Raw genomic sequence first — 26628 nt, forward strand, 5'->3', positions numbered from 1 at the left:
AAAACAAAGGAAAAAACCACTTAGGTCTACATCTACATGATCAAAGTACATGAGGGTTTTAATTTCAAGACCGAAAACAAATTTGTTAGGTTAGCCTCAGGAAAACAGTAATGAGGAAGATGAGACAGTTTCTCATTATTCTGATTAATGTCAAACACATCAGCCAAAAGAGTTGCCTTTTCGTTTGGGCAGTTCGTGATAGAGCCATCTGGTTTAAGTAAAGGAGGAACTATTACATCTACACCAAAGTGTGTATATTTAAGGGTAGCCAACCACTTTATGTTATTGAGATGTACCAGAAGGGTTTCTTTTATGATTAAATTTTATTCCTTTTCAGTTGAAACCTAAGTTCTTAGCCGAAGTGATTAAAATTCAAATCTGATCTGTTACCCTTCCAAATAAGAACGTCTACAATCATCATTGAACCAGTTTGTCTTTAACTCCGTACTTCAGCACACGAGAAGAGATATGCCTATCAATTACGTTGATTACATTCTCATTCAAAAGAATAACAGGCTCAACACTTCTATACAAATGTGATCAATTCAAATGCAATCACCCAAAATACCATTTTAGCCTGCTTGAGATTTTATATACATCTTACATGACACACCAGGGACTGGCTGCTCAGTCCTAATCATTAACGAAATCAAGGCATGATCAGACATTCCAACTGGAGAACCAACCTTACTTACCACAACACCAGGGAAGTTTGTGTAAAGTCAGTCCAAGAAGTTATCAGACCAGTGATTACCTTCACTTATGATCTACTCACAGACTGATTCAGAGGTACAGTCCAAACCTTAAGCCATAATCAGTAGGAGAAACAGAATTTAACCATTCCCTATGGTGAGCATTGAAATATAGGACCTAAAGCCCCATAATCATGATGATTAAGCCAGGAATCTTCACAGTAAGGCATAGCAAAGGAAAACCAACTTGGTATGAAATGAAGCTGTTGCCAAAACCCTTTCTGAAGTAAAATTTCTGCAAAAATTAAGAGTTGTCGCTGCCTTACAATAGGAACACTAACCTTCAGGACTTTCATATAGACTTTGATCAAATTCTTTGTGAAATTTTTATGTCAAAACTCTCAACAAGAAATGACATAGCATTTTTAGAGAAGACAATTTGGAATTCTACTGTAATACCAGAAAAATAAATTAGGAACACTACTTCTAATGTTCAAAGATTTTGCCAAATAATCTGGGACTATAAATCGGTTTTCTAATAATCTCTCATACTTTTCCAAGAGAGAATTTAAAAGAATTGTGGCAAACTCTTAGTCCCAAAATAATATTTAGCTCTGAAATAGAGCAAATGAGTTACCATCATCTTACGTTCCTCAAACCCTACATAGAAGGCATTGCTTGGAGTTCATTTAAGCAATTAGCTCAAGCCAACACTAACAGGATGTGTTTTACCAATGAAAACTTTAATCAAAAGTTTTTTCAAAGGTTAAAAGTTGAACCTTTAAATACTGTGAAACTACGGACACATCAAAAATCCCATAAATTAGACATGACTACTGGAGGTCCTGCAATACTAAAAAGCACTAAATACACACACCATAATACCTGAAAAGACGAGATCTAATATCAAATACTCAAGTACGGAATTATGCATGGATCTGTATCCCTTAACAGCCGAAATTTCAATGTTTTCACAAAAAAGAGAACGTAAAAATTTAATCATCATTCAAATTAGTTTTTTTCAAAAATAGCCAACTATCCAAGAGTGTAAGAAAAAAAATAGAAAATTGTCCAAAAAATGTCAAAATATGGACAATCATCCAAGAAATCTGTCAAAAAAAATTGCCAATCATACCAAAAATGCAAAAGAATGGCCAATACTCCAAAAATAATGGCCAATACTCCAAAAATAATGGCCAATCATCCAATACCTGTCAAAAAGTAGCCAATCATCTAGGTATAAAAGAACTCTCGGGCAATGATTCCTCAACCATTCTGAAAGAGACACCATCTCATGGTGATCACTTGAAGGTCTGCCCGAGAATGAAACATTGCACTAAAATTGGTAAATCTTTGACCCATTGATGAAACGAAGATATTTCCATGAATTGTGAAAGTATGAGAAAATATGCATCTAGGAGTCCGTTGAAAACACCAAGTCTTTTCTCTTTATCACCCCCAAGAAGAGGGAATTTCAATAGCAAACTTTGTGAGAACTGTAATCATTTTGAGGGCCAAGACATCTACAACTTGTTTTAACCCCCTCAATCTTTTGAGGTCTTGGGTATAACCCGTTGCAAATTCCCAGATAAATTACATAATTTTGTTTCAAAATCTGTGCCAATGCTGTATTGCTAGATAATTCTGAAATAGGGCTGGTTCCTTGGACAAAGGAGAATTGGAGCCTGGAGGGATCAGGTAGACTCTTTTGACTACAGCTAGCAATCCAGGATTGGGACAAAGGCCATCCCAAACATGAGAGAAACTATTCCTCCGGTAGGGCTTTGCAAAGGACAACCAAACTGTTCTCTCATAAGATCTGGAGTCTAGTTAGAAACTCTTCTGGAATGCCTAAGAGTGGAATCCTGATATACCTCGGATACAAGAGGATTTCCTTTGGGTACAATTCCAAGACCGTCAAAGCAGACTTTAAAAGTCGGAGACTTGGATATCATAAGAAAGTGACTCTTAGTATCACCAAGTATTGGTACCCACTCGAGCAACTACTTATTTATATACAAAACAAGACTCAAAATAAGGGAAAAATAGAAATATTAAATATTTCTGCGCCTCACTGTCCCAAGCATAAAGACAATTATTTTCATCTCTTAATCACCAAACACACAAAGGTTGTTGGTACAGCCTCAGTAGTCCTATCTTAAAACAATTTTATACAAACAGGTCAGATAATCCAAAACCAAATTAAAATTTTCTTCCTATAATACTAAAAATAACTCCTACTTCATAATCAGAAAAGTAGAGTATTTCATTTCAAGAAAGCTTAGATTGATTGATTGATTTAAAGTTTTCAGGCATCCTGACATCTGAGGTCATTGACGCCGGTAACATTTAATTAATGTATACAAAAATAAAAAATAAAATAAAATAAAAAATAAAAGTATTCAGTTTAAGTCATAAAAGTTAAATATTTTTCAGAAGACCTGCTTCTGAAATAAATCTAAAAATGCCACTTGCATGGTAGGACACATCATTTCCGAGAATCTTGGCAAGGATGAACCTGCCACCCTCACCTCAAGCCTCAAACAAATATCTATTCCTCAAGTTGTTATAATTGGGGCATTCGGTCAACAAATGCCTTACTGTTAGAGGTACTAAACAGTCGTCACAATACGGTTGGTGTTGGCCCTTCAGCAGAAACTTGTGTGTCAACCGAGATGTCTCCCATTTTCGGGGCATCACATTATACCTCCAAGGAGATATGTCATTTGTTACCTCTCGCATTTTATTCCCATCTAGGCTTTCCCATTGCTGTTACCATTTATTGCAACCCAATTTCTTGATGTCAGGTAAGAAATCATTACAGGGAATGGGATACCTTCTTGGCAGCAACTCGGATGCAGCCTTCTTAGCCAGTGAATCTGCCTTCTCATTCCCAGACACACCTACATATGCTGAAACCCAACAAAATTGAACTGTTATACCTCTCCGTCCAATAATAAAAAGCCATTCTAAAATCTTTAAAACTAAAGGGTTATTAGAATTAAAAACTTCTATAGCTTGAAGGACACTTCTTGCATCATTAAAAATTGTAAAATTACCCTCCTTCTCCAACGCTATTTTCTAAATAGCGGTTAATATGCCATACAGTTCGGCAGTAAATATGGAAGCGGTCAGAGGAAGTGCACTTCTACAATTAAAACCATTACTATGTACTCCAAATCCAACGCCAGCATCAGATTTGGAGCCATCAGTATGTTCATTAAAAAGATACCTGGCTTCTAGGTCTGACATTCTTCTTATCTCCAATAAAATATTTACAAAAAGATATCTCTGGTAACTTCCATGGAGGCATTGATGATACCTTAAATGGAAGTACCTTATTTCTAATTATATCCAGACTATTTAATAATCGTTTCACCCGAAAGCCATAAGGTTGAGGAGATTTTGGGTGCAACTCAAAGTATGATGCGTGTCTTACAAGGCTTGCAGTCTGAAAGGCTAGAGAGTTAGGGAGTCTTTGCAATCTAAACTAATACCGAATAATGGAAGACATTCGGTAAAGGTCTAGAGGTAACTCTCCAGCATCAACAAGGAGACTTGGGATAGGCGAGGTTTTAAAAGCTCCAGTAGACAATCTAATATCTGCATGATGTATCGAGTCTAATATTTTTAACCGGCTTGGGGTGGCTGAAGAATATATTTCACAACCATAACTAATTTTGGAAAAAATCAAGGCCTTGTATAATTTTAAAATAGTATTGCGGTCTGCCCCCATGATGTATGGGACAATACTTAAGATATTCAGAGCTTCATCACACACAGCTTTTAACGCTTTTAAGTGAGAAACCCATGTAAGCCTACAATCAATTATCAAACCTAAAAATTTAGCTTCTCAAGAAAGCTTAGAAGTAACTACTACTTAAGCATCTGCAAAGTAGAGTATTTCAAGAAAACTTAGAAGTAACTACTACTTAACAGTCACCTACTTTATTAACCAAAAACAGCATTTGTTTAGAGAGCCAACTTCCAAACTGAAAATTTAAAGACGTCTATTGGCATAAACAATTGGCTTAAGGACGGGGATTAAATCAATCTAGAACAAGCTTTGGTTTATGATGATTACTATTATTATTATTATTATTACTATCCAAGCTACAACCCTAGTTGGAAAAGCAAGATGCTATAAGCCCAGGGGATCCAACAGGGAAAAATAGCCCAGTGAGGAAAGGAAATAAGGAAATAAATGAAGAGAACAAATTAACAATAAATCATTCTAAAATAAGTAACAACGTCAAAACAGACATGTCACATATAAACTATAACAACATAAAAAACAAATATGTCATAAATAAACTACAAAAAGACTCATGTCCGCCTGGTCAACAAAAAAGCATTTGCTCAAACTTTGAACTTTTCAAGTTCTACTGATTCAATCATTCCACAACTTGGTAACAGCTGGAATAAAACTTTTAGGGTACTGTGTAGTATTGAGCCTCGTGATGGAGAAGGCCTGGCTATTAGAATTAACTGCCTGCCTAGTATTACGAACAGGATAGAATTGTCCAGGGAGATCTGAATGTAAAGGATGGTCAGAGTTATGAAAAATCTTATGTAACATGCATAATGAACTAATGATTGTCTTAAATAAGTCGGAAGTTCTTTGTGGTATAGAAATCCTCAACGCTAATGAGAATTAAAAGTACCAATATAACTTTGCACTTGAGATGGCAAGTTATTTCAACATTCTAGGCTAGAGGTGTAAGAATACTACCACGGCACATCCTGCGTCTCTGAGAAAGCGACTGAAAGAACAGTTGCTACCCTGCAGTCTTGCTTTGTAGCAAAAGGTTTGGCCCACTGCCAATAAATGTGGAACTGCTGCCATTCAGTTGGACTATTTAGTTATAGGTTAGACACACTGCCAATAACTGTGGTTGATGACTGCAACGGCACGCTATCGTAAAAACCCCAGCCAAATTATAGAGTGCATCAGACCACCAATGCCTTCACGTTGGGATAACGGTAAGATAGAAGATAGTTAATTCATAGATTCTATCCGAAACAAAAATGCAGAATCAAGTGTATAAATCTTAGAAATAGCAGTCTCCGAAGACTTGGAAGGAGAAGCAGCCTTAATTTATGTTACTTATTTGATTACTTTTTTCTAAAAGTTTATGTAAGAAACATACCACCTCATATTCTGTTCCGGCCTATTTTCTTCTTTTTTCATTTACCTGTTCAGAAGGATGACCAGAGACAGTACCTTTAAACTGGTCTTCTTGTTTGTTTACTCCATTGCTATGAATTTATTTTAAAGACTCATTTCATCTGTTAAGCTACTAGATATACAATTACCCAATTTGATTAACACATGGTGAGCTAGTGGCTGAGCTTGCAAGCAACTGAAAGTACAAAAACACGATGCAACAGATGCTATGGCAAAAGTTTCAAGATACATCTGGTGCTAAAGGAATCGTACGATAAGCCAACACAGCTAGACAGGAAATATGAGGTTGCTTAAAAGCACTTACTTAAGCAAGTGGAGGGATATTAGGATCTCGGTCTTCTGCCTCACAATCCAGTTGCAGAAGACGAGAATTTTGCATTAGAAAGGTCAAAACTAAATAATGAATCAGAGACTGCGAGAGGATCTCAAATCTGCAATGTGCTATACACCATCAGAACCCTTACTACATAGAACACTAGAACATCCACATCTGACTTTATAAGTCAGGTTAGGGTCTGAAACACAACAGGTTACTTCAGAATGGTCGCCTTTAATTTTAGACTTGCTGGACTTCTGAGCTTTCACGAAAGAAGCAAATAAAATTAAGAGCTGTGAGGTTCATCACTTACAAGATAAAGAGCTGGATTTCCCCCTGAACCAAAAGCAAGTTTCCTTTTCCGGCTTAAAATTTCAATTTGGTCAGCAACTACAGAAACATACTTTTCCACGAGAGGCCTTGACAATCATCACAATGATTATTCAAATCGCAGTACTGTCCATGACAGAAAGCAAGAGAGTATGCGGATCATGATCACCCAGAAACTCTTCCCTGAATAATTTATGCTGTAGTATTAAACCCAGATTAAGACATCTCTAAACAGAGCTAAATCAGCCATGTCTGATTATTACAGGCACCCTAAATTCTTTATAGTGGTCAGCATCCCATCCCCATATATCTGATGAGAAACGCTAGCAAAAAATTAAAGATGAAACTAATTAATGACCCCTGGTACCCATTCCATTATCATCGGGAAGCAAGGCGAAGACTGAAATCCCGCAAAAACTTGGCAACAGTGGATGGGCCATAACCAAACCGGGCTGCTACTCACAGGCTACAAAAATCGGGAAAGTGATCGACGGCCATCCAGTGCAGAATAACCCTCACCAGGAAGGACTGGGTAACTTGAAAAAAGCAAGGGTGAAGCTGTGCAAACCTAGAGAGATCCACCACAGATGGAAATAAGCCATCAACCCTAAATGCTCATGTGGGGCAACAATATAAACAATGGAACACATGCAATGAGGGCGCCCACTGGGCCCTCATTGCTCGGATCAAGAGCTCAAGGGAAGCAATTGAAATGCCGTCCTGTGGGGTTTTGTCATTGGCACGATAATATGCATACATACATATACCAAGGTACTCCCCCAAATTCTGGGGGGTAGCCAACATAAAAAAAAATGAAACAGAAAAGGGGACCTCTCCTCTATGTTCCTCCCAGCCTGACAAGGGACTCGACCATGTTCGGCTGGTACGGCTAATAATATATGATGATCAAAACCAAAAAATCGCTTTACTGAAAAGTCTATTGAGAGGAAATCAGGAAATTCTTTAAGTTTTAGGGGTTGATGAAATTAAGCTTCCAGAGAGAAGCAATTTGAACATCAGGAGTTCATAAATCAGTTTTGATATACAAGTTGTTAAATTATAAAACTTCAATTAACCTAAAAATACCATACACAAAGTTAACATTGAATACTTGGAATAAAAACAAAAAGCAATCATGTGTGTTCCATAAATTTTGCCCATACTTAATTGGTAAAATAAAATGGTATCTGAAGTGAAAAGATAACTTTTGAACAAGAATTTAGTAATTATGTTAAATTTAATCTAATAATTTGTAATGAATTTGACACAGATTTGACAAATTATGTTTGAACAGACATTTACTAATTTTGATAAATTTATACTAAAAGTTCTGAATAAGACATTTTGGATCAAGAATTTAGAATTTCAGAAAACCAGAAATTTAGAAACTTGGAATTTTCCTAGCAATATAAAAACTATTAATGAAACCATATTTACACGATTACTATTTTGATTAAAGTTTTTGCTGATTACCTTTAGATTTGACAATAGATTTCTGTGTCTTTCTAAATACAGTTTGAAATCATGTATACAATATAAAACTAAGAGATCAGTTCTTTGGCTTTCACATACAATCCTTTAACATCAAATACATATAACATTGATTGAGCCATGTCTTAACATTTAATCTATAGAATAGACTTGATACCATAAAGAAATTCAACCATCATTTTCTCTAAAACCCGAAGAACTTCTTAATGAAGTAGTACCTCAGGTTACGGGTCATTGAATACTAGCAAATCAGGATATGAGAATACATACAAAAATACAAGGCACTTCCCCAATTTTGGGGGGTAGCGGACATCAACAAACTAAAATCTAGAGACAAATGGGCAGTTTATATGAACAAGTAATAAAGATACCAGTATTAAATTTGTCTCTAGATAGGTTTATCAAAATTAAATCCGTATAAAAAAAAACAATGACCAATTTTTCATAAAACGTAAATTAAGGGATTCACAGTTAGCAATAGAATGTTATTCAAGAGAACGATATTTTACCAGAATTATTGTGGAGGGAGGTTCTCCTCTCATTCAGTAACCCAAACACACTCCCTCCTCTCATAGCCACCTCAAGTCAACCAACCATAACTCTCCTCGAAGATAAAATGCAACTTAAATCAATTCTATTTTCCATTGCAAATTAGTGCAATTTTGAGGGGTAGCCGACATCTAAGAAATGACACCAAAAAGGGGACGTCTCCTCTCTCTGTTCCTCCCAGCCTGAAATAAAAAGAAAATTCGTCAAAAAGGTCCCTACTGTACCTTCATTTCTGCAATTATCAGAATTTAGTATAAATTCATCATATGACATTGTAAAAATGCTTTATTACCAGGCTGATATAACTTGAGTGGCTGCCTCTTGAGTGAACCAAATTAATATCCTGTCACATTAACAATTCAAGTAAACAGACCACAAAGTTTATCCCCAACCCTTCCCTCCCCCCTCTTCACTACAAAACCATTAACATTTCTTCTTTCCCAATGCTATTCTTACTTTAACCCTTTTACCCCCAAAGGACGTACTGGTACTTTTCACAAAACTCATCCCTTTATCCCCTGGACGTACCGGTACGTTCTTGCAAAAAACTGCTATTTAAATTTATTTTTGTATATTTTTGATAATTTTTTGAGAAACTTCAGGCATTTTCCGAGAGAATGAGACCAACCTGACCTCTCTCTGACAAAAATTAAGGCTGTTAGAGCAATTTAAAAAAATATACTGCAAAGGAGTGCTTGAAAAAAAAAATAACACCTGGGGGTTAAGGGTTGGAAATTTCCAAATAGCCTGGGGGTAAAAGGGTTAACAAAACCTCTTCTCTCCATATCATCCTTCGCCTTATCTCACCACCTAATTCTCTGTCTCCCTCTTGATCTTCTCCCCCTTACAAGTTCCTCCCAAGCCCTTCCCACTATCTCCCCACCATCCATGCTCAACACGTGGACATAACATTTCAGTCCTGACACAACATACTGTATATCATTCAACGATTTAAATAGATTGAAGAGTACAAAAAACTGAATGACCAAATACTACAAGACCATTGTAAACAAAACTGTTTGACATGCTCATTGTTTACAATAACTTCCAAATATCAAAGGGTAGTTTATCAAGATTATTATGGGAAAATATGATAGCACAGATATCATAAAATAGGTAGTACTATTTTGAACATTAATCTTGTCTATTAAAATGTCTGATTAGAATGAGGTATTTAAATGTCCAATTAGAACGAGGTTTTTCTCATAAAAACCTATAAGGTTGTCTTAGATGGCAAGAAAAAGAATGTCTATGAAAAATTAGCAATAGTGCCCTTTTAAATGAACATTGATATTTTTTGTATCGAATACTGTATCTATTCAAATAAAAAATATTTACATAGCTTAATAAATTGCAAGTGTGAATAATCTCAAACTGCAACAGTATTTTCCGTAATTTCAAATATATTTCGATAATTTCTTTATTTAGACTAGTAATAAAAACCTAAGATCTTGATTGATTCCTGTGGGAGAATTCTATCTGTTAATATTAGGGTTGGACTTATGATTTTTGTCCACATGGCCCAGCATTGCAGAGAGAGGACCATTCTAAACTGGGGTGCAATAAGGCAAAAACACATGAATTAAACTGCGAGGTAAAATTTCAAGGTAGGTCAGATAGAAAGATGGAGAGGAAAAGCAAGAAAAGAGGTCAATATGAATAAAAATAAAGGGGTACAGTTACGGATAGAGGAGATAAAATGAGTATCTACTGTACCTAGATATTAGCTCAGTATAAATGTCTACGAAGTATGGCCATAACAGAAAGTCCGCTTGTAGTCGTATCTCACTGGCTATAGCTTACACCTGAAAGATAAATGAGAAAATCAGAACACTGGAATAGTAGGGGTCAACTGCATGGATAATACCTATGATTTAAAAACAACAGAATAAAATGCAGATCGCAACTTTCAAAGGTTTTTTGCATACATCCCTCAGTTCTTTCTCTAATACAAACCAATATCAATCTGATGTTTTAAGTGAACCTGTTTGTATGTTAAATTTGTCATCAACTATCATCCAGGAGTATTAATGGAAAACCTTGGGTAGTTTGTAGCGCTACGGCCAAGCATCCAAATTTGCTTATTATCGCTCCGACTGTTATCTTGTATAGAATAAAAACGTTTGGAAATGGTCTACGGATCTTAAATATGTGCTTAAATGCACACTTTTATGTTTTTTGCCGAAAACCCTAAATTATCTGAAAATTTGTGGCTCGAGTTCTTACTCCGGCCACGAATCTTCTCGCTCCCGTAGTAGGTAAGGGGGAGGAGGGGGTCCGGGGGATGGCAAAGCCCCCCTGGGTAAGGATACGGCTTTTAGCATAGGTTAGGTGGGTTTTTTAAGTTAGCTTCTCTCGCCAAAATAGTTTTTAGAACGACGGCCACAGTTCAGAATATTCCAGTTTTCTACGAACTCGATTTTAGAATGACGGCCACAGTCCACCCCACTTTATAATATTCCCATTTTCTATGAATGAAAACGGATCTGGCCGTCACCCTACAAAGGCTCCAAAACCTTTTACTCTCTTCCTCTCGAAACCCAATAGATCTAACTCCACTCTCGAACACACACATCTGATTACCCCCTTCTCATTCAGGACCAATTCTTTAGGGGAGAGCTGTTAGGCTAAACATGACTCTGAAGTTTCGATACTGATTTACTAGAGTTCTTAAGAAGAGAGCTAAAAGCATACATGATGCTTAGTGGAAAGATTAGACTGGATTGTAATATCTGAGACACATAGGAAAGTGCTGAAAATGGGGAGGACAAATCAGCAATCTACACAGCCACTACAGTAGTACACGAGATCAAACTACCCAGAACTCAAGCAATTTTCAACCATACAAGTATTTGTTTTACACAGTAAGATTAATGACCTTTTTAACCCTTTTACCCCCAAGCTATTTGGAACTTTCCAACCCTTAACCTCAAGTTGCTTCCTTTTTCAAGCACATTTTGCAGAGGAAGGCCAAGGTTTGGGTGGATGGATGGAGTGAAGGAAGCTCTGGGTGATAGGAGAATAGATGTGAGCGAGGCAAGAGAGCGTGCTAGAAATAGGAATGAATGGCGAGCGATTGTGACGCAGTTCCGGTAGGCCCTGCTGCTGCCTCCGATGCCTTAGATGACCGCGGAGGTAGCAGCAGTAGGGGATTCAGCATTATGAAGCTTCATCTGTGGTGGATAACGGGGGAAGGTGGGCTGTGACACCCTAGCAGTACCAGCTGAACTCTGTTGAGTCCCTTGTTAGGCTGGGAGGAATGTAGAGAGTAGAGGTCCCCTTTTTGTTTTTGTTTCTTTGTTGATGTCGGCTAACCCCCAAAATTGGGGGAAGTGCCTTGGTATATATGTATGTATTTTGCAATATATATTTTTTAAATTGCTCTAACAACCTTAATTTTCGTCAGAGAGGTCAGGTTGGTCTCATTCTTTTGGAAAATGCCTGGAAGTTTCTCAAAAAGTTATCGAGATATGCAAAGAAAATTTAAAAAGAAGTTTTTTGCAAGGACGTACCGGTACATCCACGGGGGTAAAGGGAGGAGTTTTGTGAAACGTACCAGTACGTCCATTGGGGGTAAAAGGGTTAAGAGTACATGTACTACGACTCATGAATTGTTGGGTGCGATCACTGAACTCGGTTATAGGTGACGTGTGTTAGTCTGATAAGCGACGTGTTTGTACCAGAGATTGAACAAAAATTTGGAGGTTTAACCAAGTGAAAGGACATTAACCCTTTTACCCCCAGGCTTTTTGGAAATTTCCAACCCTTAACCCCCAAGGGGTTATTTTTTTCCCAGCACATTTTGCAGTATATTATTTTTAAATTGCTCTAACAGCCTTAATTTTTGTCATAGAGAGGTCAGGTTGGTCTCATTCTCTTGGAAAATGCCTGAATTTTCTAAAAAAAATTATCCAAAAATATGAAAAACCAATTTTTATAGCATTTTTTTGCAAGGACGTACCGGTACGTCCATGGGGGAAAAGGGATGGCTTTTGTGAAACGTACCAGTACGTCCTTTGGGGGTAAAAGGGTTAATGGGTTCACACACTTACCCATGGAGAGAGGCGTGTCCAAAAACAGGTGTCTCACCCAATTCAAAAGTGCAAAACATATAGTTCCGTTAACTTTTTCATTAATAAATTTGGTGTTTTTTCATACAGAATGGTTCCTAAAAAGTTTAGTAGTGGCACTGTTTAGAAAACCACAACAGAATTAAGAAAGAAGATAATTGGAAAGGCAGGAAAGTATGTCTGCATGACTGACACTTCCAAAGAGTATGGTATTTCTATTACAAGCTAAGCTATAAGTCTAGTTGGAAAAGCAGGATGCTGTATGCCCAAAGACTCAAAAAGGGAAAAATAGCCCAGTGATGAAAGGAAACAAGGAAATATATAAACTATAAGCAAAGTAATAAACAAAATAAAATATTTCAAGAACAATAATGTTAAATTAGATCTTTCATATATAAACTATAAAATTAGAAAAACAAAGAAAAACAAGATAAAATAGTGTGCCAGAGTGTACCCTCAAGCAAGAGAACTCTAATCCAAGAACAATCGTTTGATTTTGGAACGTCCTAAAACCAAAATTGACTATTTGTCCAAAATCTTTGAGGCTAAACAAGGCTGCTTTGACGAATTTGAAAAAGAACGAGCATTGATAGCATTCCGAGGTATAGGGAGGCCGCCACTTAGATAAAACTGATGAAAATTATTTGGGCAATTTTCAAGCTACATAGTCCAGACAATCTCTTCACCGTGACGAAGTGGGCCTCTCTTGGAAAACCCCGATGAGGATTTATACCACAAAAAGATAGGGCACTGCCTGGGTAGAAACTTATGGAAGATACACTAACTCTAATGAGGTTTGGCAATGCAACTGGGGACCTTAAGATCAATCCCTTACTTATTTACCATTCCAAAATCTCAAAGTTTTTCAGGAAGAAACCACATGACAAGGGACAACTATTGGATGTGGAGGGCTGGTAATAAATCCCGGGTAACTAACTATGAATGCAAGAGTTGATGGGAGAAGTACAAGAGGAAGGCCAAGGTTTGGGTGGATGGATGGAGTGAAGGAAGCTCTGGGTGATAGGATTGATGTGAGAGAGGCAGGAGAGCGTGCTAGAAATAGGAATGAATGGAGAGTGATTGTGACGCAGTTCCAGTAGGCCCTGCTGCTTCCTCCAATACCTTAGATGACCACGGAGGTAGCAGCAGTAGGGGATTCAGCATTATGAAGCTTCATCTGTGGTGGATAATGTGGGAGGGTGGGCTGTGGCACCCTAGCAGTACCAGCTGAAATAGGTTGAGTCCCTTGTTAGGAAGGGAGGAACGTAGAGAAGAGGTCCCCTTTTTTGTCTCGTTTCATTTGTTGATGTCGGCTAACCCCCAAAATTGGGGGAAGTGCCTTGGTATATGGATGGATGGGATACTGCAAAGTGTGCTTGAAAAAAAAAAAAAAAAACAACACCTGGGGGTTAAGGGTTGGAAATTTCCAAAAAGCCTGGGGGTAGAAGGGTTAACCGAGGCATTCTCCTCTTCCATCAAAACCTCTTCTCTCCATCTCATCCTTCACCTTATCTCGCCATCTGATTCTCTGCCTCCCTCTTGATCTTCTCCCCCTAACAGGTTCCTGCCAAGCCCTTCTCACTCCCTCCCCACCGTCCATGCTCAACACGTGGACATAACATTTCAGTCCTGACACAACGTACTGTATATCATTCAATGACTTAAATAGATTGAAGAGTACAAAAAACTGAATGACCAAATACTATAAGACCATTGCAAACAAAACTGTTTGACATGCTCATTGTTTACTATAACTTCCAAATATCAAAGGGTAGTTTATCAAGATTATTATAAGAAAATATGATAGCACAGAGATCATAAAATAGGTAGTACTATTTTGAACATTAATCTTGTCTATTAAAATGTCTGATTAGAACGAGGTTTTTCTCATAAAAAACCTATAAGGTTGTCTTAGATGGCAAGGAAAAGAGAATGTCTATGAAAATTTAGCAATAGTGTGCCCTTTTAAATGAACATTGATATTTTTTGTATCAACGTGAGAATACTGTATCTATTCAAATCAAATTTTTTTACATACATTAATCAATTGCAAGTGTATAGGTTATCTCAACCTGCAACAGTATTTTTCATAATTTCATAATTTCAAATATATTTCTTTTTTTAGACAAGTAATAAAAACTTCAGATCTTGATTGATTCCTGTGGGAGAATTCTATCTGTTAATATTAGGGTTGGACTTTTGATTTTTGTACACATGGCCCAGCATTGCACAGAGAGGACCATTCTAAACTGGGGTGCAATAAGGCAAAAACACATGAATTTCACTCCGAGGTAAAATTTCAAGGTAGGTCAGATAGAAAGATGGGGAGGAAAAGCAAGAAAAGAGGTCAATATAAATAAAAATAAAGGGGTACAGTTATGGATAGAGATAAAATGAGTATCTACTGTACCTAGATATTAGCTCAGTATAAATGTCTACGAAGTATGGCCATAACAGAACGTCCGCTTGTAGTCGTATCTCACTGGCTATAGCTTACACCTGAAAGATAAATGAGAAAATCAGAACACTGGAATAGTAGGGGTCAACTGCATGGATAATACCTATGATTTAAAAACAACAGAATAAAATGCAGATCGCAACTTTTAAAGGTTTTTTGCATACATCCCTCAGTTCTTTCTCTAATACAAACCAATATCAATCTGATGTTTTAAGTGAACCTGTTTGTATGTTAAATTTGTCATCAACTATCATACACGAGTATTAATGGAAAACCTTGGGTAGTTTGTAGCGCTACGGCCAAGCATCCAAATTTGCTTATTATCGCTCCGACTGTTATCTTGTATAGAATAAAAACGTTGGGAAATGGTCTACGGATCTTAAATATGTGCTTAAATGCACACTTTTATGTTTTTTGCCGAAAACCCTAAATTACCTGAAAATTTGTGGCTCGAGTTCTTACTCCGGCCACGAATCTTCTCGCTCCCGTAGTAGGTAAGGGGGGGGGGGGGCAAGGCCCCCCTGGGTAAGGATACGGCTTTTAGCATAGGTTAGGTGGGTTTTTTAAGTTAGCTTCTCTCGCCAAAATAGTCTTTAGAACGACGGCCACAGTTCAGAATATTCCAGTTTTCTACGAACTCGATTTTAGAATGACGGCCACAGTCCACCCCACTTTATAATATTCCCATTTTCTATGAATGAAAACGGATCTGGCCGTCACCCTACAAAGGCTCCAAAACCTTTTACTCTCTTCCTCTCGAAACCCAATAGATCTAACTCCACTCTCGAACACACACACATCTGATTACCCCCTTCTCATTCAGGACCAAACCTTTAGGGGAGAGCTGTTAGGCTAAACATGACTGTGAAGTTTCGATACTGATTTACAGAGTTCTTAAGAAGAGAGCTAAAAGCATACATGATGCTTAGTAGAAAGATTAGACTGGATTGTAATATCTGAGACACATAGGAGAGTGCTGGAACTGGGGAGGCCAAATCAGCAATCTACACAACCACTACAGTAGTACACGAGATCAAACTACCCAGAACTCAAACAATTCCGCATTCAAACAATTTTCAACCATACAAGTATTTGTTTTATAGAGTAAGATTAATGACCTTTTTAACCCTTTTACCACAAAGCTATTTGGAACTTTCCAACCCTTAACCTCAAGGTGTTTTCTTTTTCAAGCACATTTTGCAGAGGAAGGCCAAGGTTTGGGTGGATGGATGGAGTGAAGTAAGCTCTGGGTGATAGGAGGATAGATGTGAGCGAAGCAAGAGAGCGTGCTAGAAATAGGAATGAATGACGAGCGATTGTGACGCAGTTCCGGTAGGCCCTGCTGCTGCCTCCGATGCCTTAGATGACCGCGGAGGTAGCAGCAGTAGGGGATTCAGCATTATGAAGCTTCATCTGTGGTGGATAACGGGGGAGGGTGGGCTGTGACATCCTAGCAGTACCAGCTGAACTCGGTTGAGTCCCTTGTTAGGCTGGGAGGAATGTAGAGAGTAGAGGTCCCCTTTTTGTTTTTGTTTCTTTGTTGATGTCGGCTACCCCCAAAATTGGGGGAAGTGCCTTGGTATATGTATGTATGTATTTTGCAATATATATTTTTTCAATTGCTCTAACAACCTTAATTTTTGTCATAGAGAAGTCAGGTTGGTCTCATTCTTTTGGAAAATGCCTGAAGTTTCTCAAAAAGTTATCGAAGATATGCAAAAAAAATTTAAAGAGCAGTTTTTTGCAAGGACGTACCAGTACATCCATGGGGGTAAAGGGAGGAGTTTTGTGAAACGTACCAGTACGTCCATTGGGGGTAAAAGGGTTAAGAGTACATGTACTATGACTCATGAATTGTTGGGTGCGATCACTGAACTCGGTTATAGGTGACGTGTGTTAGTCTGATAAGTGACGTGTTTGTACCAGAGATTGAACAAAAATTTTGAGGTTTAACCAACTGAAAGGACATTAATGGGTTCACACACTTACCCATGGAGAGAGGCGTGTCCAAAAACAGGTGTCTCACCCAATTCAAAAGTGCAAAACATATAGTTCCGTTAACTTTTTCATCAATAAATTCGGTGTTTATTCATACAGAATGGTTCCTAAAAAGTTTAGTAGTGGCACTGTTTAGAAAACCACAACAGAATTAAGAAAGAAGATAATTGGAAAGGCAGGAAAGTATGTCTGCATGACTGACACTTCCAAAGAGTATGGTATTTCTATTACAAGCTAAGCTATAAGTCTAGTTGGAAAAGCAGGATGCTGTATGCCCAAAGACTCCAACAGGAAAAATAGCCCAGTGATGAAAGGAAACAAGGAAATACATAAACTATAAGAAAAGTACGAAACAAAATAAAATATTTCAAGAACAATAATATTAAATTAGATCTTTCATATATAAACTATAAACTTAGAAAAAAAAAAGAAAAAAAAAGAAAAGACGAAATAGTGTGCCCGAGTGTACCCTCAAGCAAGATAACTCTAATACAAGAACAATCGTTTGATTTTGGAATGTCCTAAAACCAAAATTGACCATTTGTCCAAACTCTTTAAGGATAACCAAGGCTGCTTTGACGAATTTGAAAAAGAACGAGCATTGATAGCATTCCGAGGTATAGGGAGGCCGCCACTTAGATAAAACTGATGAAAATTATTTGGGCAATTTTCAAGCTACATAGTCTGGATGATCTTTTCACCGTGACGATGTGGGCCTCTCTTGGAAAAGCCCGAGGAGGATTTATACCACACATAACACTTTTACCCCCAAAGGACGTACTGGTACGTTTCACAAAACTCATCCCTTTACCCCCATGGATGTACCGGTACTTCCTTGCAAAAAAAAAAATGCAATTTAAAATTTTTTGTGCATATTTTTGATAATTTTTTTTAGAAAATTCAGGCATTTTCCAAGAAAATGAGACCAACCTGACCTCTCTATAACAAAAATTAAGGCTGTTAGAGCAATTTAAAAAAAATATACTGCAAAATGTGCTTGAAAAAAAATAACCCCTGGGGGTTAAGGGTTGGAAATTTCCAAATACCCTGGGGGTAAAAGGGATAAAGATAGGGCACTGCTTGGGTATAAACTTATGAAAGATATACTAACTCTAATGAGGTTTGGTAATGCAACTGGGGACCTTAAGATCAATCCCTTACTTACTTACCATTCCAAAATCTCAAGGTTTTTCAGGAAGAACCACATGACTAGGGACAACTCTTTGATGTGGAGGGCTGGTAATAAATCCCGGGTAACTATGCTCTTCACTGCATGGATGCAGGACTTTTGGCCCAGTGTGAGTAATATCTTCCTAAAACTCGGTCCTCAATTCATCAGAGACCTTGAAGGTCTCTAGGGTTCCCGACGTGGCTTCACGGAGAAACGGAGTCTTAACCTGGGCCATGAAAATGTTACAAATTACTCACTAGACAGGTCCTCATTCAGAGATGCAAAAATATCCAACAGGAAACATATATCTCATAAACTATATCAATAACTAAATATGACAAATTTATAGATAATTTGTATTTTTCCTAACGATACAAACCTTAGTTATTTATTAAGGGGTATTACTTTCATATAATACCCCTAAATAGCGTAGCTTTGTATTCCAGTTACGGAACAAACTAATAAAATATATAATTCAATGTTTCATATAAAGCAACACTTGTTGACGTTTGCAGCTGAGAATCATAGGCATGCAAGTTAGGTGAAGCCTACCTTTGTCACAAATTTAACAAAATTTGACTTGCAAACAATTCAACCTACTAAAAGCTTCTTGTACCCCATTAAGTTTGTAAGTTGAGTCTTCTTTCTACATTTTAAAATAATAATAATCAAAATTTATATAAAACTTCATTTTTACATGGAAGCTGCTCAATTTTGGAGAAATCTGAAAGGGGGTAAAAAAGAAAATGGGTAAAATTTCATATGGGGTCAAAAATTGAGAGGCCCCATCTTAGGATTACTTACCAGTGGTTATTCTATGCTACTCAGATGGCTTCATTCTGCAATATGGGAAGGATCGTTTCTCTAATATCAACGAAGTTTCTCCATAGCCTGTTCAGCCTGGTCAACTTAAAATGAAGTTAATTACACATTATTAATGATATAAAAATGAAAATTAACCATCCCTGATTCTTACAGAGCTCAGCCAAACAAATTTGGGAGGGAAAAATATATAACATGTAAGATCAAATTATGATAAAAACCTATGATAGACATCTGAATTTCATCTGTTGAACCTATGCTTCTTAAAAATGACCAAGTTCAAGTAATTTGTATTTTCCCTAACGATACAAACCGTGAGCTCTTTATTAAGGAAAATACTTTCAGAGAAAGACTAGCCATAAGACTTTTAGCCAGGTGTAACACCCCACTTCTAGTTAGTGGGGGGAGTTGGTAGTACCGGCTAGCTTGCCCTCTCACACACACACACACCTGTCTTTTATCGTCAGTTTTGCTTACAGGCAGAATTTACCAAGGGATAGGTGTTGGCAGGCCAAATTTGTATTAAGAGCGAAAGGTTGGTCTCGTTACGAAAAATACAAATTACTTTACAATTTGTTATTTGTTCCGACACTAAATACGAACTCTTCTGCTCTTCATTAAGGAAGACTCACGACTAAGGTGGTGGCAGTGCTAACCAACTGGCTGGCTTTTGACCCACGGTTTTTACCCCCTTCGTGTTACGCACTTAACCCTTTAACCCCCCGGCTATTTGGAAATTTCCAACCCTTAACCCCCAGGGGGTTATTTTTTTCCCCAGCACATTTTGCAGTATATTTTTTTTTAAATTGCTTTAACAGCCTTAATTTTTGTCATAGAGAGGTCAGGTTGGTCTCATTCTCTTGGAAAATGCCTGAATTTTTTCAAATTTTTTTTAAAAAGATGAAAAAAATAATTTTTATAGCATTTTTTTGCTAGGACGTACCGGTACGTCCATGGGGGTAAAGGGGTGGCTTTTGCGCAACGTACCAGTACGTCCTTTGGGGTAAAAGGGTTATAAGGAGGAAAACCTCGACGCTTCGCTAAAACCTCTGTGCAATAGCACGCTCTAGCAGCCTAATCAAGCTGTGTGATTGTGCGATACCAGCAGAGTGACTAGTCTGGGTAAGATTTCTCAAAAATGAAGGGATCTTTGAACCAACCATAAACGTTACCAAATCCCACCTCCCCAGGGTGCATGAGAACATGAGTATACACCTCTGGTTTTACCTGCAGAGAGAGGAGGCCAGTTTGCAAAGTATCGTTATCTTTGAACCAACCATAAAGGTTAGCCAATCCCACTTAGCCAGGGGATATGGGGACAAGGATCTACAGTATCTCTATACCAGGTTACACAAGGGAAATGGTTTTACCTATAGACAGAGGAGGCCAGCTTGCAAAGTACTGCAGGTGCTGTTCCCCCAGAGATGGGAAGATGAAAGAAAGAGCCAGTCATTCTTCTCATTCATCCCAGACTTAATCCATAGTAACCTCGGCACTACACCATCTGCTACTTGCCCATCAAGGAGCCTGGGGTGTTTAACCCATTTTGTCATCCTGCCACCACATGGGCAAGGGAGAATGTACCCATGTTCGTGGGGGTCTTGTCTTCAAGGTAATGGGTAGCTTAAGTCGTCCGATGCTTCCACAGACCCGCTTGTAGCACCTGTACGAGTAGTTTTTCTTTAACGCTAGGGACATATGTATGCCTCTAACGTCATGAGCTGTGGGTCATCTCATTTAAGGGGAAGGATCAGGGTTCAACGCTCAGTCTATGACCTTGCGAATCCACGCTGAGAAAGGGCTCTTGGTGATGCTTCGTTTGACCTTCCCTGAACTGACGAAGAGTACTGACACTCTGGGGTGAGCTCCTGTAGTTCTCCTGAGGTAGCACCTCAGGTTCTCCCTAGTGTATTACAGTAGCTGTTGATCTGGATTATTGGTCACGCTACATAGGACTCCCAATCTGAACTGTTTGAATGTGGGATCCGAGCTTCTAGGAACAAAGCCGAGTATTACCTTACCCATCACCGTGAATGAGAAGGACCATAGGATTTGCCAACTCTCTTAGCCAAAGCCAAAACGAGCGAGAAAACTGTCTTCAAGGATAGGTGAAGATCTGCTGTTTGGCGTCCTGGGTCGTTGGGGGCACTCTTTAGGGACCGAAGGACACGAACCATGCTACATGGATTAGGTCTAACTTCTGACTGAGAGACAATACCAAAGAGAGGAAAGGTTAATTCTTTTCAGCCGGAAGGCGAAGCTCAAGGACGAGTAGTAGCCTTTCATTGCCTAGACCGAGGGGAGTTTCCCCCTTGAAGGTTATGCTGGAAAGTAGCAACAAGGGGGTGAGATACCCAGTCCATGACATCAACCACTGAAGGAAGTCCGCTAGCCTGTTAGCCAGCAACTGGAGAATTTTGGAGGTATCCAGAATATCCTTTTACAACTTGCTGTGAAAGCTTCTCCGTGTAAGATGTTGGAAAGTGTCGTGTCGTGGAGGGAGTTTCTCGGCACTTCCGTCAGCAGCCGAAGGAGGTACGGGAATCATCCCAAAGATGCAAAGCGGAGCCGAGAGGGGCATTGCCAGATTGCAGATGATCTTGCCTTTTAAAGCACCCTCGTCATCAAGCAGTGCGGGGAAAAATGGTTTAAACACCAATGCTTACCTGCCGTTGCCGAATGCATCCAGCCGTAGCGCCTGGGAATCCGGGACTGGTGAACCGTAGAATGGAGGCGAGTTATTCAGGGACGTTGCGAAGAGATCCACTCTCTGGAATCCCTCAAAATCAGGACTTTGTAGGCCACTGGATGATACAAAGACCACTCGGGGACCACTATCGGAGTAGCTCTGCTCAGAAGACCGTGAGAGCACATTCCTGCTTGTCCGGAATAATTGAGCTGATAGAGCAACAGAGTTGTCTTCAGATCATTTACCATACCATGCTAGAAGAAAGTGGTGCTGCGAAAAACAAGCACCGCCCTATTTGTTCTAAATGAGCCACTATCGTGGTGTTGTCGTTCGCCATTAGCACCGAGTGACCAGCCGGGGATTGATGTATCTGCTGCAAGGCTGCACTCATCTCAAGGAGATTTAAATGATAGTACCATTCAGATTCTGACCAGAGGAAGGACCACGAGTGGTACAGCATGTGGGGTCAACCTTTCTTTTGCAGCATCTGAAGAGAGCGTCAAATCTCCTCGGCGGAGATTCTCTTTTGTCAATCCTCTTCTCAGGTCCCTTTCCTGCCTGGATCCCGTAGACCAGAAAAAAAGGGAGATTCCTCACGCTGAATCCCTGGGATCTGGCTGCCCCTAAAGAGATTGGATTTGAAGGAGTCAGATGAGGGCTTGATGAACCACAGTTAAACGGTGGCTCTCGAGATGTAAACACTTCTGGCTGAAAGTGTCTCATATAAGTTAGAGACTACCACCAGCTTCGACATTGGACCCCGTTAATCTGAGGAAGCTTCTGCAGGCTGATGATGATGAACATGCCTAAGAATAACCATCTCTGTATAACAGGGTTCGTCAAAGCCTCAAAGATGAAAACATCGGGAACCCAAAACACTGTACAGTACTTGTGTGAAACAAGTAGTTCTAAGTGGTGAGCGAGGTATTAAGTGCCAATGTTGACAATTGAGCTTTACCCTACCCATCAATGGAGAGTGCTAGGTTGGGTTCCAAGAAGGGAGTGTGTGCTTAACTCCCTCGACTGCAGGTCAAGAGAAGCACTACTGAAGTAGCGCAACTTGAAGAGACTGAAGGCCGACGATCTGTGTCGTCTAGATGAGGAGACACTCTGATGAACAGAAGAGAGTCTTGCTTGGAAGAGCAGCGAGCTTGCTCGAAGCGAGGATTGTAGCTGGTAGAGTTCTGCGACACCAACCCGCTCGAAGTTCTCCGTTGAACAAAGTCGGAAAAAACGCACCAAAGGACAAGGCTTAAGAGATTCTTCGGTAGCCGTTGGCGAATCTACCCGCAAGCCGTAAGAGCAATTCATCATAGGCGGAGAGCAACTTTACCTCGGAAAGATTGATTGATTGATTGACAAAGTTTTCTGGCATCCTGACATCTAAGGTCATTGACGCCCATAGCATTTATTATATATGAAAAATAAAATAGAATTCAATTAAAACCATAAAAGTTAAGAAGTCATTACAATAGTTAAATAGTTTTCAGAAGACCTGCTTCTGAAATAAATCTAAAAATTCCACTCGCATAGTAGGACACATCATGCCCAAGAATCTTGGCAAGGATGAACCTGCCATCCTCACCTCGAGCCTCAAACAGATATCTATTTCTCAAGTTAGTAAAATTAGGGCATTCATTCAACAAATGCCTCACTGTTAAGGGTACTAAACAGTCCTCGCAATACGGTTGGTGTTGGCCCTTCAGCAGAAACTCGTGTGTGACCAATTCAGAGGCGACAAAGAGCCATCTTTCGGGGCATCATGTTATACCTCCAAGGTGATATGATATTTGTTACTTCCCTCATTTTATTGCCATCTTGACTATCCCAGTGCTGTTGCCATTTATTAAAAACCAATTTCTTGATGTAAGGTAGGATATCATTACAGGGAATGGGATGCCTCCTTGGTAGCAACTCGGATGCCGCATTCTTCGCCAGTAAATCGGCCTTCTCATTCCCAGACACACCTACATGTGCTGGAACCCAACAAAATTGAACTGTTATACCTCTCCGTCCAATAACAAAAAGCTATTCTAAAATCTTTAAAACTAGAGGGTTACTAGAATTAAAAACTTCTAAAGCTTGAAGAACACTCCTCGCACCACTAAAAATGGTAAAAATTACCCTCCTTTTCCAAAGCTATTTTCTCAATAGCGGTTAGTATGCCATACAGTTCGGCAGTAAATATGGAAGCTGTTAAAGGAAGTGCACCTCTACAATTAAAATCATTACTATGTACTCCAAATCCAACGCCAGCATCAGATTTGGAGCCATCAGTATATATATATATATAAGTCGATCCCCTATGTTCTTCGACATGTTCCATAAAAAGACACCTGGATTCTAAGTCAGTCATATTCTTCTTAACTCCAATAAAGTATTTACAAAAAGATATGTCAGGTAATTTCCATGGAGGCATTGATGATACCTTGAATGGAATCACATTAATTCTAATTAAATCCAGATTGTTTAATAATTGTTTCACCCGAAACCCAAAAGGTTGAGGAGATTTTGAGTGCAGCTCAAAGTAGGTTGAGTGTCTTACAAGGCTTGCAGTCTGAAAGGCAGAAGAATTAGGGAGTCTTTGCAATCTAAACCAATACCGAATAATAGAGGACATTCGGTAAAGGTCTAGAGGCAACTCCCCAGCATCAACAAGGAGACTTGTGATAGGCGAAGTTCTAAAGGCTCCTGTGGACAATCTAATGCTAGCATGATGTATTGAATCTAATATTTTTAACCGACTTGGGGTTGCTGACGAGTATATTTCGCATCCACAACTAATTTTGGAAAATATCAAGGCCTTGTATAATTTTAAAATTGTATTGCGGTCTGCCCCCATGATGTATGGGACAATACTTTTAAGAGATTCATAGCTTCAACACATTTAGCTTTTAATGCTTTTAAGTGAGAAACCCATGAAAGCTTACAATCAAATATCAACCCTAAAAATTTAGCTTCACTTGCACATGGGATCCGTTGACCTTTGATGTATATATCCGGGTCTGGATGTACTCCCCGTATACGACAGAAATGGATAATTGTAGTTTTACTTGTCGAGAACTTAAATCCATTCATATCGGCCCAATGGATAAAGATTCCAAGAAGGGAGTGTGTGCTCACCTCCCTCAACTGCAGGTCAAGAGAAGCACTACTGAAGTAGCGCAACTTGAAGAGACTGAAGGATGACGATCTGTGTCGTCTAGATGAGGAGAGACACTGATGAACAGAGGAGTCTTGCTTGGAAGAGCAGTGAGCTTGCTAAAAGCGAGGATTGTAGCTGGTAGACTGCGACTCCAAGCCCCCCCCCCCGCAAGTTCTCCGTGGAAGAAAGTCGAAAAAGACGCACCAAAGGACAAGGCTTAAGAGATTCTTCAGTAGCCGTTGGCGAATCTACCCGCAAACCGGAAGAGCAATTCATCATAGGCGGAGAGCAACTTTACCTCGGAAAGAAAAGTAGCAAGCAAGGTGAGTAGTGTGACACTGACTAGTGATTACAACCAGAGGTTTTGACGAGTTGCCAGCAGAGGCAGAAGAAGATTAGAACTGAGCAGAGGCCGGAAACGAACTTGTTTGTGTTACCTCGTAGGTTTTGAAGTGCGAGCGATCATGAGTAAAGGAAAACGTCAGGTGCTGAAAGCAATTGTTTGGACACCAGAAACCCGGAAGAGAGCTGACTGGCGTTCGTGGGTGATGGCAAGCTGACGGGGAAACGTGGGCGATCAGGAGCTGATGGGCAACCGCGGGCGATCAGGAGCTGATGGGCAACCGTGGGCGATCACGAACAGACGGGTGATCACGGTCGATCAGGAACCGACAATGATCGCGCATAGCTGCAGCAGGAATGGGTGAGGCATTTCCGCTAGATGAGATTAGTCAACCTGGATAGGCGAGTCCGCTAGGCAAGATGATGCAACTAGGCGAGACAAAAATTGCTCAAAAGGCGGGGCATGGAGGAATCCAAGTCCAGCCGGAGGAATCCCCCGAAGAGGAAACCAAACAGGTGAAGCAAGTCTCTCTTGCATAAAGGAAAGGCGACCAACCTCTGTTGTTGCTGTCGGTAATACTCCCTGCAGTCACGAAGACTGCAGAGCAGCAGCTGGTGAAGGGACTCCTTCGGTAAGGAAAGTTCCAATACCTGGAGCCGTTGTCGGCTTCCCATCAATGAGCTCTAGCTCAAGTTGAAGGTTGACATCGAGCGTTGGCCGTGAAATGTAGCCGAAGCTCGTTGTTGGTGTCCCCTCCTGAGATCTCTGAGGAGTTCTAGTCAGCAAAGGTCTAGAGAGGACCAAACCTGCGTACGGGAAAGGACGTCTTAGCGTGATGATCAGGAACTGAAGCAGGCAAAGGTGGTGATGAATGGGCAGGAGCAGGAACATCTGACTTGGCACTCCTTATGACGGGTGACCGAGCCGAAAGAAGAAATACCGCGTTGCTAGCGCCGAGGAAAACCAACAAGAATGAAAAGAAAAAAGCCACTTGGGAGAACAAATAAACCCACGGACAGGAAAGGTGTCCCCCGTGAGGTACAGGAACATGCTTAAGATTATGCACTTCCTCCGCCAGCTGCCATCACATAACGGATTGCGGCGTCGTTATTGCTATACAAAAGTTAGTCTTAAAACAATTTTATTTGAAATTAAATAAAGAAAAACCACTCTAGAGGAGAATCTAACCCTAAGACGAAAAAGATATTCCCGGGAGGCCCAGGAACATGCCTTAGACTATATACACTCCCTCTGCCGGCTGCCACCGTAGAACGAAGAAGTGCAGCGTCATCAGCGAAGAGCAAGACCGAAGCCAAGCTCCTAAGATGAACTCGCAGGAAGCGAGCAACCTCTATGTCTCAATGGA

General features: G+C 39.5%; 1 long non-coding RNA gene across 2 annotated transcripts in view; it reads right to left on the reverse strand.

Moving 5' to 3' along the window:
- Nucleotides 1-3405: 3405 nt before the first annotated feature.
- The window catches only part of LOC137636157 (uncharacterized), a 29795-nt gene continuing 6572 nt past the window's right edge, over nt 3406-26628 (reverse strand). The window contains exons 2-6 of one of the 2 annotated variants that reach the window (XR_011042970.1): nt 19068-19171; nt 18262-18489; nt 15047-15135; nt 10283-10371; nt 3406-8748 (exon numbers count right to left, since the gene is read on the reverse strand). This is a non-coding gene — a long non-coding RNA (uncharacterized lncRNA). The remainder of the gene's footprint in view (nt 8749-10282; nt 10372-15046; nt 15136-18261; nt 18490-19067; nt 19172-26628) is intronic. The other variant, XR_011042971.1, reaches the window with a different exon arrangement.

Source organism: Palaemon carinicauda, unplaced genomic scaffold (assembly GCF_036898095.1).
Source record: "Palaemon carinicauda isolate YSFRI2023 unplaced genomic scaffold, ASM3689809v2 scaffold242, whole genome shotgun sequence".
Lineage (NCBI taxonomy): Eukaryota > Metazoa > Arthropoda > Malacostraca > Decapoda > Palaemonidae > Palaemon > Palaemon carinicauda.